The sequence below is a fragment of the Panthera onca genome, chromosome B4 (assembly GCF_046562875.1).
Source record: "Panthera onca isolate mPanOnc1 chromosome B4, mPanOnc1 haplotype 2, whole genome shotgun sequence".
NCBI classification, from domain to species: domain Eukaryota; kingdom Metazoa; phylum Chordata; class Mammalia; order Carnivora; family Felidae; genus Panthera; species Panthera onca.
In genome coordinates this window covers 118,007,547-118,023,904 of record NC_138345.1, presented here as the reverse complement: position 1 = coordinate 118,023,904, position 16,358 = coordinate 118,007,547, and the positions used below count along the sequence as shown (strand labels likewise).

The 16,358-nt window shown below is 38.4% G+C and overlaps 1 protein-coding gene across 1 annotated transcript in view; it reads right to left on the bottom strand.

The window, feature by feature from the left end:
• LOC132693916 (uncharacterized) overlaps positions 1 to 15,262 on the bottom strand; it is a 70,596-nt gene extending 55,334 nt beyond the window's left edge. Inside the window, exons 1-5 of the mRNA XM_078449574.2 lie at positions 14,698 to 15,262; positions 13,999 to 14,107; positions 13,360 to 13,472; positions 12,635 to 12,826; positions 11,452 to 11,578 (exon numbers count right to left, since the gene is read on the bottom strand). The gene's annotated coding sequence lies outside the window, so the exon portion shown is untranslated. The remainder of the gene's footprint in view (positions 1 to 11,451; positions 11,579 to 12,634; positions 12,827 to 13,359; positions 13,473 to 13,998; positions 14,108 to 14,697) is intronic.
• Positions 15,263 to 16,358: the final 1,096 nt, after the last annotated feature.

The following is a 16,358-nucleotide window of genomic DNA, read 5'->3' as shown; positions in this document are numbered from 1 at the left end:
TATCTATCTGACATATATTAAGAATATAATGTATCATAGGGGCGCCTGGGTAGCTCAGTTGGTTAAGCATCCGACTTTTGATTTCGGCTCGGGTCATGGTCTCACGGTTCATGAGTTTAAGCCCAGCACCAGGCTCTGTGCTGACAGCACAAAGCCTGCTTGGGATCCTCTCTCTCCCTCTCTCTCTGCCCCTCCCTAGCTTGTGTGCACTTTCTCTCTCTCTCAAAATAAATAAATAAGAAGAGAATATAATGTACCATTACATGAACTTACAATAGCTTAATGGCTACTTTTATTAAGATAAATGGTTTTCAATAAGAAAATTACTTCATACATATAGAAGTCACTAAATATTTTACATGATCCATAGCTTCCTATTTTAATGTATTGTGTGTTTATCCTCTTGGCGATGTATCAGAAAATAAACTACTTTTCAGATACTTAGATCTGACCATATTTTCTTTCCATCCTATTGGACAGTTATCAAACTTTGATTTTTTTTTTTTTTTTGCAATAAGAATTATTTAAGTAGAAGTTTTCCTAAAGTTGTTTTAAACACTCCGTCGTGGCAGTGGTTTTAAAACTTACATCCACCTCTGAAATTTCTCTTTGGATTATATTGAGAGCTCTAGAAGAATAAAAATGAAAGTGATTTTAGTAAAACAGAAGCCACCTGTGAATTATCCACTCCCTTGTGAACGTGCAACCACAACTACATACGCCTTGTCGGTTAATGGAAAAGAATGAGAGAGTTAGTAATGCATGGTGTTGGCACCACATGTATTTATGGTTTTCATGAAAGAGACCATTTGCAATTCACAGTAAAAAGCCTGATGTATTTATTACTGCCAAAGACAAGTGTTGCTCTCAGTTAGTTTTCACTGTAAACCTTTTCAGTCTTTGTTGTCATATCCAAGCATCTGCTGCACCACAGTAGAAGAAATCTGAACACAGTCCTATGCAGCTGTCAAGTTCTGTGTAAATTTTTGTCAAAACCCAAGTTCTTTGCAAGCGGTCGTTCATTTGAGATTTGTGTTCCTCGCCGATTACCTAGGTATTCTTAACTCCAAACTGTTTCTATGCTCACTTGTGATCCCAGAGCATAATAATAGGAGTTAAGTATTACTATTTTTCTAATTGACTACCTGAAGGGAAACCATCACGTTGATTTTGCCTCTGACACCTCTGAATAATTTGCACATACATGACAACCAAATTTCACCCATTTCAAGTATAGATCCTAGAAAGAAATGAGAACCTCACATTTTCTAAGTAAAATCTTTCATAGGCCATCAACAGCAAAGTGAAATAATAGTGAACACACCATGAAAATAAAAATGAGAGGCTCTCAAACAGGGGTGACAAGGTTTCCAGGAAGGTAATCCTTCTTCTATTATTTCCTTTACCACTTCCTTCTCCAATCATAGAGAACAAGTCTAAGAGTCATTTTCCATGTTTCCAAAGGGTAGAACTCAGTACAGCAATAAGTGAAAGGAAATCACTCATTTTCCTCATCCTCATATCCTGGATATAAAACAAATTGAAGTCTGAAACCATACGTATTAGGATGAAAATAAATAGAAAAATAAATATAAGTGACCCATTTTAGCACATGTAATTTTTTTCTAAGAACATTTTTCTTCATGTTTCTAAAAAAGGCATACAATACTCAGAGTCCTCCTTTATTGGTAACGCAAAAGCCAAAGACAAAAGCTGAGGTTTTATGATATCACACCCATTACACATGTAGGCTATTGGGCTAATAATACTTTTAGGCTGATATTTTAATATTATGATGGAAATGCTAAGATAAAATAGGAAGTGTATTTTAGGAAACGTACTCATTAAAGTTTGGATTAAACCTAGCCATTAAAGTGTGTGTGTCTTTGCATTCTTAATCAGGTGTTTACATCTTCTTTCAGTTGGCTTGAGATTTAATAAAGTTTAATAAGACAGAGCCATAATAATAAACGATTAACAAGATCCACATTTCTTGCTCAGCTTAAGAAAATTCCTGTAAGCCCTTGAAAAACAACTATAAGCTCTGCAACTGTCTATTTGTGGTTTTAAAGAACTCTGAGAGTGGACAGCCAATAAAATGGGTTCAGAAGGCTCAATTTGCATGGAAAAAGGCACGTAGCTGGCTTTCAGTAAGCTGTAGACAAGAAAGAATAGAACAGAAAGAAGAGATTAGGTGGGATGAGTGAAGAAAACAAAGCAAGAGAAAGTAGGCTGAGATCAAATCTGTGTGTGATGGGAGTGACATATTTAATACAGAAGTCAGCAAGTAGGACTCCGAGGACTGCAATGACTTTTATAGAAGGGAAAGAAGGTGAAGGAGTAAGCAAAGCGTCTTAGCAGCCCAGTGACAAGAAACACAAAGACCATCATGCACCTCCTGAAATAGTCTACCCTCGTATAACTGTCTTTATGCACCAAAGAATGTGGCTCACTTATATGACATTGATATTAATTTCAAATGATTAGGGATATATTTACTCTCCATTATTCATCTGAACCTGACATCACAGTCCACAGGTCAGAATTCACAGCTCTTTGGGGTGTGTGCGGAGAGGGACATCGTTTCACATTGACCCAAGGTATCAGCGTTGAATACTTGAACTAGTCACCAACTAGGTTCACATAAACATTTGAATTTCTAGGTTTAAAATTAGAAGGTCTTTAAAAATTTAGAGGTTAAAATTAGAAGATGTGGCATCGCTAGATCTATATTCTTAGATAACAACACATTACTCTGATTTTCGGACAGGGCATGCCTTCTCCACTTTGCCACCGTCCCCACTATTCTGTATCATTACTCTGCTTGAGCCCCCTTCAATATTAATGTGACCTGCCTGGCTCATTTGAGTTCACAATCTTGGATCTAGATCTTCCAAATGGATTTATATTTTGAGAGAATTTTCCCAAATGGTTTCCCCAGCCATGTAAATTACTAATAAAGAAAACCTATCTTCATATACAGACTATCACTTACAAGACCTTTCATAATACAATCCACACAGTCACCCAAGAACTAGGCAAGGTATATATTTCCACCATTTTACAGATGAAAGAAAGGAAACTGTAACAGATCAAGAGAGACATCTAAGCTGACCCCTGGTAAGTGTCTGACTTGGCACCAGTTCTCAGGGCTTTCGTCCCCTGGTAATTGGTCTTCCCACTCCTGTGAGCTCCCAGGGCTAGACCCCAAATTCTTATATCCTGGGCTTTAGCCAACAGGTCTACCATATTATGACATCCAGGCCTATCACTCACATCTGCCCAACATTTTCCCCCACTCTATCTTATTCCTGGACTCCAAACTCTGCCCAATATTAGCCTCTATTTACTCCTGGCTAGCTTCAATAGATCCTGCAGTTCCCAACTGAAACCTCACTTGGCTATATCTCTCCTTGTTAGTTACGCCCATTGTGCCTCTACTTACCCTGTTGTCACATGCTTAACACCACATGAATATCTGTTTCCCTGTCTGAGCCATAAGTGCTACAGAATGGGGAATAAGTGTTTCTCATTTACTGCAGTGTCTCCATCCCTAGAATAACAGTACTGGCATGTGAAGGCATGATGTCAAGGTTTTGGTTTTGGTTTTAAAAATAGTGTTTTAATTGTGTCAGTCTACCTTAAATGAATAGCGACTGACATTTATTGAGTACTTACTATCAAACTTTTTCGGATGTTCAGATGTCTTAATTCATATCAGAGTTGTAGGATTCAGGATGGGGACACAGTGTATGTTTGTTCACAAATAAGATACTGGGATTTATTCTTGCCACTTTCTTGTTGTACACGGGGATATGCTACCTTCATCCTTTAGCTGACATTGACCATAGTCGTGACACTCCTTGCCAATGACCCTTAAATTCTATGTGGCCCCATCCAATGTCTAGTTCATAGCTAAGCTTTGTCAGGCAGCCAATGTAACTCACTTGGGCAATTTTTCCTGCTCTTCAACATTATCTTTTTTATTTGTTGGCCATGTATAGTTTGCCAATTAGCAGTGCATGGTTATAGTTTTTATTCTTTAAAGTGTTTATTTATTGGGGCACCTGGGTGGCTCAGCCAGTTGAGTGTCTAAATCTTAATTTCAGCTCTGGTCATGATCTTGTGAGATCAAGGCCCACATTGGGCTCTGCACTGAGCGTGGAGCTTGTTTGGGGTTCTCTCTCTCTCTTTTTCTCTCTCTCTCTCTCTCTGCCCCTCCTCTGCTCATGCTTGCTCTCTCTCAAAATAAATAGACATTTTAAAAAAAGTGTTTATTTATTGTACCATTCTTTTTCTCTGGAATTATTTTTTTTTAAGTATTTTAAAACATTTTCTAATCTCCTTACAGATTGCTTACTTACTTTCATTTTCTAAAACAAAAGCCCTTATTTTGTCAAGGCTCCCATAGCTAATATTGAGTAAGCATAAGCTTACTTTTTCTTTTTCTTAATCAAAAGCTATCTTAGGTATGCCTTGTCTCCTAGATCCTTGAGGCAAGGCTGAAGTCCTATTTTATATTTAGGAGCCCATTAACTACTGATGAATTTTATCATGGGGGAAGAAGGAAATAAAAATCATCACAGATGCTGAGTTTTTGAAACTAGAAGGAAACTCCTGACAGTCAGTATGGCAAAGACAGTAGGGAGATGTTGGAAAGCATAAATAAAATTTTGCTTTTAACCACTCTGACTTTTAGCTACGGTCCACACACAAGAAATGTGATGTGGAGAAGCAGAGAAACAATATGAAATAATCCATTAAGACACTAATTCCACTGGGAGACCAAATATGAGTCCCAATCAATGAAAAGAGTTCAAAGAAATCACATTGTATAAAAATACTGTTGTAAGTATTTACCATTACTAAACTTTTTAAAGTAGGCTCCACGCCCAAAGTGGGGCTTGAACTCATGACCCTGAGATCAAGAGTCACGTGCTCCACCAAGTGAGCCGTCAGGCACCCCACCATTACTAACTTTTAAACTCTTATTTACTTTTCCGGCTCTAGGCTGTGTGTCACCTATTCTGTGGAGCATTTTCTGACTCCACTGCCTGAGTTTGTCACTTCTACATTCACAGGCCAATCAGTCCCTTCATTCATTATGGCCAGTGCTGCAATGTCCTAAATCTACCTCTGTATCCTGTGCCTCCCCACCAGGCTGGAAACTGTTTGAAGGTGGAACCAAGTTGCCACAATTGTTTCTTCACCATCTAGCTATCTCTCACAAGACCTGGCACTTAGTGGGTAGTCCATAAATGAATGATTAGTATATAAATGATTATATTATATTTCAATAATGGATTAGATACCAAAGCAGGGCATTGCTTAAGAACAAGAATGGAGCTCCATCTGAATTTCAGGGGACTAAGGTCACCAATGTAATGGTCAGCAAAGGGCCCACTATAAGTGCAAACAAGAATCCCTGTATTCTGTCACCGTTTTTACCTCCATGGAATGCAGAGAAAGTTCTACATTAACATAACACTGGTGACACAGTGATTGCTGCAAACAGATCCTCTAACCTAGCGTCTCTTCCTTGAAGTTAAAACCCAATTAAGATTAACCATACCAACACTTCTGCCTGTAGATGCTGCATTCCTAACAGCAGGGATTCGCCTGGAGGGCTGGGCCAGGAATCAGGCGAAAACAGTTTTGTCTCGAAATCTGAGATATGATGTTGCTAAATAAAAATCAAAAATAGAGACTCTGACATTTTCTGTTTATTAAGCCTTTTTTCTCTCATCTTTACGGCAGACACTTCTACAGATGGATATGGAGATAGGCACCTGCTATGGATCCTGTTCTCCCTTGGGAAATATGCATTTGCTATTTTTCATGGCCATTCTATTTGAAAATCTGCTTTCAGGAATGCTGAAAAGTGGAATCCACTAAGCTAACTTGCTCTGCCCAGCACAGCACTAGTCACCATGGGGGCTAACCAGTTTGCTTTGCTGCTTTGTGTTATCATGCTCCTTTTAATTTCTTTAACCTACTTGGATGCAGCGTGAGAGAATATTATTAATCAACACCACCATGAGCCCGCCCTCTGGAGAGAGAATGATATACCAGTGACACAGTGGTATCTCCATTATATCAAGTAAGCTAATTTACAGTGCTCTACGTTTTCTTGGTTCTGTAGGTTCTGAGATGATAGGCCTTCCAACAATAGACATATCTCATACAAAATTAATTTAGTTTGTGAAGGTCTATTGTTAAGACATGCTTTTGAACTTTGGTGAGATAAAAAACACAAAAAATAGGGGCCATGGCTTTTAATTTTATTTTCAACCTGGGTAATTTCATGTTTGTTGGATCTAATAATAAATAATTGAGTTTGTGTTTTGTATGTCTTTTTTAATTTTATTTTTCCAGTAGTGCATTTTTATTATATTTTACAAAAGTATCAATCCACAACAGATTACAAATTAAGAGGGGGGTAAAAAAAGGGGGTCCTTTTTGAAAATTAAAGCACTCAGAATGGCAGTGTGGCATAGTGTGCAGGGTGAGGCTGACCTGGATGGGATTCCACCTACAGTGGTGGGGACGTTACTGAAGCCCTATGTGACCCAACTACCTCATGTACAAAATGTACCTAATCCTGCCTCTATCTCAGGATCCTTGGGAAAATCCAGAAAACAATGGTTTGGTGTCAGAGAGATTTCAGTCTCCTCAACTGTAAAATGGACCTAATAGCAATGTCCCTAAATTGTTGTAAGGATTAGATAATTGGGTAAGATTTGTACCTCGGTGCCTATTTGGTATCTACAAAAATCCAGAGTTAATTGTTATTATCAAACGTATCTGCACATAGTAGCTACTCAATAAATATTAGCTTTTATTTATTATTTTCTCACTTGTGTAGAGGATCCTGAAAATGTTGAGCTTCGTGGCTTTAGTTCAAACTTCTGAGTGACGTGGGGCATCATAGCTTGACCATGCCACATATTCTATAGAACGATTTGGATCCTTTGAGAAGCTGTTTGTGGACCTAGCCCATCCGTGTGGGCCCTTCTTTACCAGTGGACATGTCTCTTCTAAGATTTTCACTGAGAACGTTCTCCCCTGGACCATCCTGATTCAGTGATAAAAAAAAAAATACACAGAAGACCACAGAGGGCAAATGACAGTGATAAAAGAATGCACAGAAGAGCGATTTCAGGTAATGAGGGAAAATGTCAAAGGTAATTCGATCTCTTCTTTCACAAATTACTAAACATAATGTGTTTCTTCATGTCCTCTATTAAAAAAAATTGCTTGAGGAGGTAGTTCTGATGGATAAAGGGAAGACCCAAAAAGTTCTACGCTACTTTTGAGTTTAGTGAACACTTTGATTTGATTCTTACAACCCAATGGCAAATCCTTTTATTACCGCTTCACTGACAAGCTGAGGCTGAGAATTAAATGGTTTTCCAAGCATATTTTGGGGGTGAAGGCACACCTTAACTTGAACCCAGCCCTTCAAACTCTCAAATATAGGCATGAAAAATACCGGTGAAGTACTGTTATATATAGAGAGAGAATATTTTAGGAGAATGTCTCAGCATAATAGTTTGACATGCAAACAACTTTAGATCACGAACACAGGCCTTTGTGAGAGAAATACAATGGGCAACCAAGAATAAATATGTGGATGGGGTGTGTACAGAAAAAAAATGTACATATCCAAAAATAAAGGAGAGTATTAGGAAAAAAAATGTTCAAAGGGCTATAGCTTGTGGTCTAAAGCATAACTAGATTCAAAACCCAGAGTCACAATTGTGAAAAAAAAAAAAAAAAAAATGGAAAAGCTGACAGATATTCCTAAATGGCCCCAGGCTTGGAGAGGCAGCCTTTGAGGATGTCAGACAACCCCTAGGAGAGCCCCAGCAGGCACCTTCCACAGCAGAACTAACCTCACCTCTTGGCCTAGTTAACCATTCCTACTCTGGGGAGATCTCCAGAAGGACCAGGAGAAATCACACTGGTGAATACATTTCTCCAGCTGCTGCTGGATGACTGCGATCTCATCAGCTTAGTATTTGATCTTTGATAAGAGGGCCGTGAACTTTACAAGGGCAACACCTCAAATGTTCTCCGTCATCTAGACCTTTGTGTGGATAAATCTCAGGTCCTTGCTTGGAAGGAGGTTTTACCAGTAATGGCAAGAAGAGAGGCAGAGTACTGGGCCTTCAAAGGGGGTAAAGACAGAATGCACCTTCACAACAAAAAGCTGACAGTTCTGAAGGCCTTTTCACAATGCTGGCTAAGACCATCATTCTTTGACGAATGCAGCATATAGGAAAGTTGTGTATTTGGGGGTATGTGTGTGTCTGCATAGACATGAAATAAGTAATGGCAACACTAAAGATCATTGCTAACGTTTATTGACCTCCTACCATATGCCAAGCACCGTGCTTTACGCTCATTATTCCCTGTAATCTTTACAGCAACCCAATGGAGGTGAGTACGATTACTTTCCTCATTTTATAGCTGAAAAGCAGGGTTAGAAACCGCTTATACAGCTACTAAGCAGTACAGCAGGAATTCAAATCAGTCAATCCAGTTCCTGTGTAACCATTACATTTATGCACTACACGTAAGCTGCAATATTTTCATGATATGACACAGACACGTGCACACACACACACACCAATCAACATTCTAGACCCTGCAGCAGAGAGGTCAGATCCCCCCCCATCCATTGATTTTTTTTTAATCTCTTCACTTTACACATGTCAAGTAGACAAAAATTAGACAAAGAAGTAAAAAAAAAAAATGCAGGAGTTTATCTTCAGAAAAGATGGGAAACAAAGAGGGAAAGAGGGAAAATGGAAGGGTGTCAGTCTTTAGGTGTGGAGCATGTGTCAAAGTAGAAATGGGAAACGAAGACCTTTCTGTGTCCCCGAAAAACCGAAAGTAAGAAGGGAACCTTCTAGAGCTTGAAGGAATTGCTTTAACTTCAACAAAAATGTACAGATTTGATGGGGCTTTCTGCGAAATTCTGACAATGATCATCTAAAATCCCTGGGTAGAAAAATGTGCCCAGTATCAAGGAGTTACAGTAATTTACAATTCACAGATCTGTTACCAGTCCACCTATTTCACATCTCTGTGTGTCTCTATTCTGTGCTTTTCAGCCTCAAATAGGAGTGTCTGGGATATGTGACGGTGTTGGAGAAGGGGGGGTAAAATAGTACCTGGCATACAGCAGAAGCTCAATAAATGTTCTTCGAGTGACTCATGAAAGGGAAAACACAGCATACTCATCTAAAATATCAGATTCACTCAACAGTAAGCAAATTAAAACTTTCTTTTAAGTAAAACAATCATGACATATAATGAAACAGAGTGTAAAATGTCAGTGAATTTCTAAGCTAAAGCCCAAAGCTTCAAATTAAAAAACGGACCTGCCTTTGTACCTGTTTAGGGTAACACCCATCCCCCAGACCCTTAGAGGAGTCCTTGTGGTCACCTTTCCACCAGTTTTATTACTTGGCTAAAAAACGTGTACAAGAAGTACATGCATGTGACTACATGTGTGCACGTATTCAACCTGGATCACGGCCATTGCCTTTCAGATTTAAAAATGAATCCATTTAAAGGAACTGTTCCATTTAAAGGAACTTTATGTCATGTTAGAGAGAAATGGTACATCATTCCTTTCAGCTTATTAAGATAGTATAGTGGGCCCCTGAGAACCATAGTAGCTGAAGGGTAACTGCCTCCTCCCCTCACTCACCATGACCATTATGCTTTGATTCGCATTTCATGCAATTATTTGAACGATAAACAAAAGGAGGACATTTTATTCTCCAGCATTTTTCACTTAACAAATTGGAAAAGAAATATACACACAAAAATTATCCCCTACCCTTGTACCCCTTGCCCCCAACCATGACCATCCTGGGAAAGAGTCGTGAAACCAGAAAGCACTAAGCGAACAATGTGAGACGTCATGATGTTGGGCCTCCAGAAGGCCATATAGTGCAGTGGAGTTTAGCCGGGTCAAGCGCCTGAAAGGATATGACCATATCCACGGCATTACCGCTTCAGTCAAGCAAAGTACATGGTAACTTTGAAATATTTTGAACTTATTGATCCTGAACTCTCTTTTAGAAAGTAAGTGGGTATCTGAAATTCCTCATGGACCCCCAAGGGACATTTATAAATAGAAAATCTTTGCCAAGTTGAAGTCAAATTGGCTGAAGAATTTGTCTAACTGCTCAAGTAGAAGGGACTTCACATTCTTGAAAAGATTCCACGGATAGTCATGGTATGGGCATCCATGGCCTGTCATCTATCTTTCTTCCTTTCTTTCTTTCTTTCTTTCTTTCTTTCTTTCTTTCTTTCTTTCTTTCACTAAAAGTTCAAAGACAAAGTTATTGCATTTTTCCACTGCACCTTCTATTAACTTTTGATCCCGTTTGGTGAGAAATGGCCATACGATGGTCATAGAACATAAAACAAACTAGGGATCTACTCCGTGGTAAGATGGTGTGTGTAAAGGCTCTGACTCCAGTGAAAGAGGCTCTGTTAAATTTATTTCAATATATGGCATGTGGGCACCAGGTGGGGAATATGTTGATTCATTCATAAAATGAGCCATAGCATTATTGCAGTAATCTAACACATCTCAGAACTTTAGTCTTCCCGCCTTAACTGTATGTTACGTTCATCCCTCCTAGACAATTCAGCATAGTGCTCATAAGCTTCCTTAAAATGCAAACTGATATTATTCATCCCAATTTTGTCACTCGCAAGGAAATCCCCTCCAGTGACACAACTCTACAGTCTGCTGCTGCTCAGACAGAAGGCTGACGCCTCTCCTCACTCTGTCGGCTCCCTAAGCTTTCATTTGGGAGAACTTGAGAAAAAGGCACCCCGCATGGCAGAGAGACGGGTCAAAAGGTCAAGGATCAATACAGTGATGTGCTTTAGCATATTTGCTTGATTAAGTGAGCTTCCTAAAACATTTAAGGAGGTGTATACTTACCACTTACGAAACAGTAATCAAATTAACAAAACATAGTGAAATAAATGCTCACGTTCTTCTTCTAATAGAAGAAAACAACAACATGTAAAATGTACTGTTTGAGGAACTTCCCGTATACCTATGTTTTATGGGAATTTTCACCCTGCATATGTAGCTTCCTCTAACCCAGGAGTTACTATTAAAACTATTTGGAATTCTTCCATTGCTTTGTATTTAGACAGTGGTAGGGAGCAGCCCAATAACATGCTGGGTGAAGGTGGACACCCATTTGGGTTGACAAAATCCACCACAGTTATCCCAGAAAGTGAAATTTCTGCCTCCTATAATCAGGAGTTGCTGGGCATTTGATCAAATACTCCAGACATTTGGTCCCCAACCTTCTTTTCGTCTCTCTCCCCCAACTGGCAAACAAGACAATTTAGATCAGAAGAACCCACAGAAACAAAGTGTGTACTTTAATACAGAAATGCTTTTACCTGCCTTGCCTGCTGTGAACGAAATGGGCTGGGCTTTCAAAACGTTAGTCAGCTTAACGCCCAGTTGGTGGCACTGGGAAAATGTGGCTGCGCAGTCTTATTGCTGTTTCGGTTCTTTAACTGCCAACTGGAATACAATAGAGGAGTCGAAGGGAAACAAAAGAGAGATGGATCCAGAAAGAACCCGAAGAATGACAACAAAATAAGCAAAGAAAATGATAATGAGTTAGAGACATTGTGCTCGCCAAAGTTAGCATCCCAGACTATTTTCACATTGAAGATAATTATGTTTCCATTAATTGCCACTTTTCCCCTGAAAAATTCATGATATTTTACCAACTACAAATTATCTAGTGGAAATTCATCTTTGCAACATTTTAAGAGAAGTCATACAATGTGCTTAACCTAAAGAGAGAAGGGCTACAATCATGTTGCTCAGATATGGGTAAGATATATTTTACACATAGAAGGGGATTTTGGTATAGCCATAATGGGCACTGATGTTGAAAACACTAATATTTTTGAACTACAAAGAGAGCACCTGGCCACTCTGATGGATTACAGGATAGGTATCAAAAAAAGAGGACTAGATATTTGAGTATCCTCATATTGTATCCACAGGCACCTGGAACTTTCCATATGCCCAGCTCCTCCATCATCTCTCCATTGTCTTCTGTACTTTTTTTTCTTCTCAGGCGGATGCTGAAGTATGGCAATAGCAAACAGGAGGCTGGCACTTACCACAAAATCTTCATTTCCCATTTTAGCTTTAGATTACTTCCAAGTATGCCACTGTTTTTGGTTTGTTCACATTTAAAAATTCACACATCAAAAGTGAAACCTCACCAAAGGTCAGTAAAATAGTATGCCTTTGCCCCCCATCAGAACTATAATATACACAATTTATTTTTATTGAAGTATGTTGTGTGATATACTGAGTTACAATTTTCCAAGCTGAAAAGGATAGAAAAACAGTAACGATAATGTAATTTACACATAAATAAAATACATTAAATAGCCTGGCTTTTAATACCTGAAATTGGTCGCAGTTTAGATAGTGTATATTAAGCTTTATATTACAGATTTCTGTGTCAAATTGACAAATGCGAACTTTCTTGGGGCTGGGATAATGATAAATAAAATCAAATGTAATCTCGTTTTATGGGACATGATAAAACCTTACCTCATCAGATGGGACATCCAGATTATCGCATTTTCCCTGTTATTTTATTAATAATGCAGCAGCAGGCCTTTTAACAGATAGTTCTTCTTATAGAACATTGTCTTTCTGGGTAGTCAGAGTCAGAGTATTAACCAGGTGATCCAAAGTTAGAATACGAATTACACACCAATTTCTGTTGTTGTTTCAGCCAGCCTGCAAGTTCAGGAAAAGGATAAGGAATTAAGAATTTTCCACTGGACAGCAGAAAGAAAAGCTTAATATTAATATAATTCTATGCATTACTATGAACTCACCAGCATTTTATATTTTAACTTTCTTATGATCAGTTCTTGATCCCACAAAGTATTAAAACTTAAATTGTATCTATGCCCAGACACAGCAAAGTGGTAATTTGGCCATTTTCTACTTTAGGACATGAATTATCTTTCTTGATCATCTACTCTGCTCAAATTCATTATAAAAATGACCAATTTGCCACCCCACTTCACATGTGGAAGACAATACTACAGAATGTGGGTCCCAGGATAGGGCAACCACATGCTACCTGGGGACAGATGTGCATGATAGAGCGTGTATGAGTAACTTAAATTTTCCAATTATTCTTCAGCGTATAAACAATTGCTATACTCTCAATTATGAGTTCCACAAACACACACTGGGAAGCACGAGCCATTAGCATATGTCATTTTCCACTGGCAGAAGCCAACTCACAATAAATCTCTTACCTTGTAGAGAGATGGAACAGCACAGGGCTCATAATAGGATGAGTGATGCATGAAATGTTCTTCAGCTCACTTCCCCTGGGATTTATCCTTCCAAACCTAGGAACACGGTCTGCCTGCAAGGATGGAATGCTAAGCAATGCAGGAAAACAACCAATGCGTTATGTCGAGCTTTTCAACTTTTCAAAATCTAGGAGAAACTGTAAAACAAATAAACAAGTAAGCAAGTATGTGTCTAAAAATCATGGCACATATTTTTAAGTGTGATTGTATAAATAATATGCTTTTTCTTAGAAGGTGAAGGACTATTGCAGTCTTGGTTATAGGTTTAAGAGCGAGACTGTTTTATGTTGTACAGGAAATCACTGGATCTTAATTATAGACAAAATGTTGGTCAAATAGTCGTTTTTTTTTTTTCAAAAGCACGCAAAGGAATAAAGAAAAAAGTAAATCTAAGAAACATATATGAGAAAAATTTTATATGCTCACATTCAATTTCCTCATTTAATTAAAAAAAAACTGTCACAAAGTTTTTTAAAGGCACATAGTTTCAAATCAGACTTGTTTCCAGTCTAAATTTAGCCTCCGTTCCTGTGTCATATTTCTTCAGGCATGAGAAGGAAAATCAATGCCCCTACTCACCTTTGGAAGAATTTCACTGCCAAGTCTCCATGGTTCTATGGGATCCAATAATCCGTGGCTCAATATTGATTTTTCTATGACACCTGTAGAAACAGCCTCTCCTTCCTTTCTAACAAAATATAGCAACAAAAATCGTGTAGTCTCTGAATGAATTAAACAGAGCTATTAAGCACAACTTCATCCTTCAAGGAAATGTGGTTTATATTTTCTAAACAATGTTACATCTTCTTGACATTTCTGAGACATTTAACAACTTTTTAAAGATAATGAGAACACGTATTTCTAAAGATAATGTGAACATAATTTTTCTTAGGTCTCTTGTGGCTAACTCCTATATTACAAATAGCATTTATTTTTCCCAGCAAATAGACAAGTGGTAAAAAACAAACTGAAAAACTTCAGTTCTCAGTTTTAAAATATCTCCAAAATCAAAACCCTTTTTGAAGATGAAAAACCACCTCTTTAAAATCTAAAGTTTTGATAAAATAGAGGACAACCCTTTTGAGCAGCAAGTAGAGTATATCACATCCTAGGAGAGAGAGTAGGTTAAACTTGGGGTGTATTTCGTGGCATTAAAAGGGTCTGAGGAACAGCCAAGAGCCACCATCCATCCTGTTTTCCTTGAAAAACATAAATGCAAAAACCAAACCAAAACAAAACAAAATCGGAGAAGTCACGGTTCTAGCATTCTTCACACACCTGATTTAAACCTCAAAGGTATGTGTTTCCCCCTGGGCAGACCTCCTTGGGCATGTCTGAATATATTCCCCGCAGCCATTGTGCACGCTGACTATAGCTGGCAACCCACTCGTCACTCTCTCCATCAGCCTGAGAATCTGCAAAATAAAAATGCAGTGTTAAAAAAAAATCCCTTTTACATTTGCTTTTCCCAGTAAAATCCCAGAGAAGAAAACACAAAGCAGGTTGTTTCTCACAATATATGTGACATCTTGGTTAAAAGTGACACGGCCATGTTGCACCCTGACAGGTTTAGTGTTAAGATCTGACAGATATAAGCCTGCAAGAACAACCCTCCTGCCACATATATTTAAGCTCATGTTAAACCCTTGATTTGATAGTCCCTTGATTAGCTTGAGCAACAGTGAGTGCTCCTGCCTTTCAAGTTCATTATAAATTATGCGATTCCTCACATTACTGTCAATTTAAGTTCCTGTTTTACTAAAATTCAGGCATTTAAACACTCATCAAACCTGTGCACATGTTTGAGTTAAAGAATTAGATCAATCCAAACTCCAGCTCAAGGGAGAAGTTCCATTGTTTATCAGGCCATGTCTACACTGGCTGAGCAAAGCGCTCTGTTCAGAAGGAGAAGCGCCTTTGGCAGCTAGAGTCTACATAGCTGACCCATGGATGCTCCGGTGGAGCTTCTTCACCTGATTACACAAGTGCAATGAAATCACTAAGCATCCGATGAAAATGACCCATGATGACAAAAAAGCATGGCGTGATTGTTGTGCTAATTTATTTACATGGCACTCATTTAGAATATGATTCAAAGAGCCTATTAAAAAAATAAGAATGCTTATATTTCTTAGGCATGATGAATATGGGCATTGAAATAGTTGATGACTCAACATTTGATTGGACCCAACTTGAACTCTTCCCAAACAAGACAGTGGTGGCATGATTTTAAAATGCAACCTTTTTTCCTAAAAGGTCTAGGTTAAGCTTTCACTTCTGATCTTCTATTTATGGGGAAAAACCTTCAGACTTCAAGTAATTAAAAACTTGATTTAGATCTCCCAGAAAAATGGGCCAAAACAGTAACTCATATTTTGCAGGAAATATTTTAGAGACTTCCAACCTGCACCACACCAAGATTTAGCAACCACTGTGGGTACGTTCTATTCTGGGGATAGTTCAATGCCCTCGTATCATCTTGAATGTTGAGATCTTTTCACCAATTTTTAAAATAAAAAGAAGTTTAGCAGAAATGTTCAACCAGCAGCTATGAAATTATAGGTTTCCCCCTCCATCTACCCAAACACACTCCACCCTGTGAAATAATAGATGCAACATTAATCACCTTTGGAATTTTGCCAGGCTTCCCCCATGGATGAACTAGCAGAGTTGGACCAAATTGCCTTGAAGGAATAAAGCCTCTCTTACCTCCATGGAAGGCTTTGTCACGGACCATCCATTCCAACTCTTTGAAGAAAGCAGGAGGGAAGATTTAAATGTGCGGAAGTCTATCCAGACTATAATCTATGAGCTACACTTTATTTCTATCAATATCACCTCAAAATACATTTGCTACGTCAAACTCTAAACCCTGGTTGGTTTCCCTAATCCCTTGGATTTTGCAGGCAGCATTATCACCCATTTTTGCCACTCCCATT